The sequence below is a fragment of the Tasmannia lanceolata genome, unplaced genomic scaffold (assembly GCF_043159265.1).
Source record: "Tasmannia lanceolata isolate RefF3 unplaced genomic scaffold, GAP_Taslan_0.1 ptg000037l, whole genome shotgun sequence".
Taxonomy (NCBI): domain Eukaryota; kingdom Viridiplantae; phylum Streptophyta; class Magnoliopsida; order Canellales; family Winteraceae; genus Tasmannia; species Tasmannia lanceolata.
This window is the reverse complement of record NW_027518714.1, coordinates 9,139,684-9,141,630: the sequence shown is the minus strand read 5'-3', so window position 1 is coordinate 9,141,630 and position 1,947 is coordinate 9,139,684. Positions and strand designations below refer to the sequence as shown.

The following is a 1,947-nucleotide window of genomic DNA, read 5'->3' as shown; positions in this document are numbered from 1 at the left end:
ATGTGCCGTGTGGAGTAGACCACGGGATAAGTTAAAACAAAAAAGGGGTGTCCCAATCAAAACGATCGGGTTCAAATAGCAGCCACTATTATTATATTATAATTAATTAAACGTAAATAAAAGCAGGTAAGTGGGAAGGAAAAGATTAAAAGAGCTCTTAAATAAATAAAAAAGCCCATTGGTTTCACACACTTGGGCTTCTAAAATAGAAATACCCGGGCCCACTTTCCGTCCTGACTAAAAACAAAACAAAAGAAACAGAAAATAAAATAAAAAGATAAAGAAGAGAATGGGACCCACACGCGCACTGCCTTAGTGGCGAGCCCAGGTTCGCGTAGTTAATGCGGAATCATGTGAGCACGAAAGAAAATGGGGTGGCTTTATCATTTTCACTCTCTATAAATACCCAAACATAAACGGTTTGATAAATTTCGACATCCCTCCCCCCTCACCTCCATTCCTCCTAATCCCTCTTCCCCCCCCCAAACTTCCTTTTCTCGCCCCCCCAAAACGGAAAACGGACCCCTTTACAACCATGTCCGTCGAAAGGCTTGTCGCCGTTACAACAGACACGGCCCAGAAAAAACCCGAAACGAAATGGAGAACCGAAACCCAGCAGAGGATCTACGGCCAGAGATTGCTTGAAGCGCTCCACTCCACCAAGAACTCATCTCAACCGTCGAAACTCGCTCCGGCTCGTGCGATCAAAGAGGCTGCCGACTCTGCCCTCGCTTTGACCGCCAAAGGTCAAACACGATGGAGTAGGGCGATCCTTTCTAGGCGGTGGCGAAGACGTAAATTCTTGTTAAAAGCAGGAGGTAAAATTAGGAGCTCCACTCGTCGGCGGCTTGGAAAATCGACTCCCCGGCCGAGTCCTCCTAAGCCTGGTTTCACAACTACGAAAGGGGAGAAGGTGGGTGCCCGCTTACGTGTCCTCGGACGATTGGTTCCAGGCTGTCGGAAGTTATCGGCTCCGAGCCTTTTAGAAGAAGCCGCCGATTACGTAGCGGCTCTGGAGATGCAAGTGAAGGCTATGCGCGCTTTAGCCGATCGGCTTTCGGCTACGGCTCTCTCGGCTCCGGTTAGGGAAAGCTGAGACTCTCTTTTTTATTTTTTATTTTTCTCTTTTTCGGGGGGGAATTTGTTAATTTTGTTAATTATGTCGTTTTATTGTAAAAATTTCTACACTTGTATATGCTTTTTTTCTCTCTTGTTTTTTGGCTTGCTATCTTGCACGGGGGGCAGAATTTTATTTTTTTCTTTTATTTTTTTCATTATTTTTTTAAAAATTCAGAAATTCGTAGACTGCAAGGGTGTCTCGTTTCAAAAGGAGGGTGGCAGTATCATTTTATAACCTGGTTTTATGTTGTTCAATTGCATAGAAAGGGGTTGTGGGGTATTTTGGTAAATTTGTAACTTGTAGGTCGTTTTTGTCGTATTGCCCACATGCGTGGAACTCTCTTCTTCCTTCCGACCTTTCTTTTTGGTATTTTTTTTTTAAGGGAAATGTTTTCAGCACTCCTGTATTTTGATGAGGGCACTCCTTACTTTATTAAAAGTACGGTATGGCCCCACCATAGGATGATCCAAACCGTCCATTAGATAGGCCACAGCCTATATAGGTTGTGCCCCAAAAATCATTTTCATAGGTTTCTCCTGACCCTCCGATCTATAGAGGGTAGGATCAACCTTCTAACATTCAGATCGGAGGGTTAGGATCAACCTATGTAAATGATTTTTGGGTTACAACTTATTTAGGCTGTGGCTCATTCCGGCGGTTTGGATCATCCTACAGTGCATGGTCAAAATACAGTAGTGCTGATAACATTTTTTAATTATTAGAATAATAAAGAGAGAACGTGGTGCGGGTAGATTCTCTGATTCCTCATTCTTCTATCCGTATCTTGCAACCATCATCGCTGATAGACAAAATCGTACGGCTTCTCG

At 43.7% G+C, this 1,947-nt stretch overlaps 1 pseudogene; it reads left to right on the top strand.

The window, feature by feature from the left end:
• Positions 1-440: 440 nt before the first annotated feature.
• On the top strand, positions 441-1,208 carry LOC143861953 (transcription factor bHLH149 pseudogene; annotated as a pseudogene).
• The last annotated feature ends 739 nt before the right edge of the window (positions 1,209-1,947 follow it).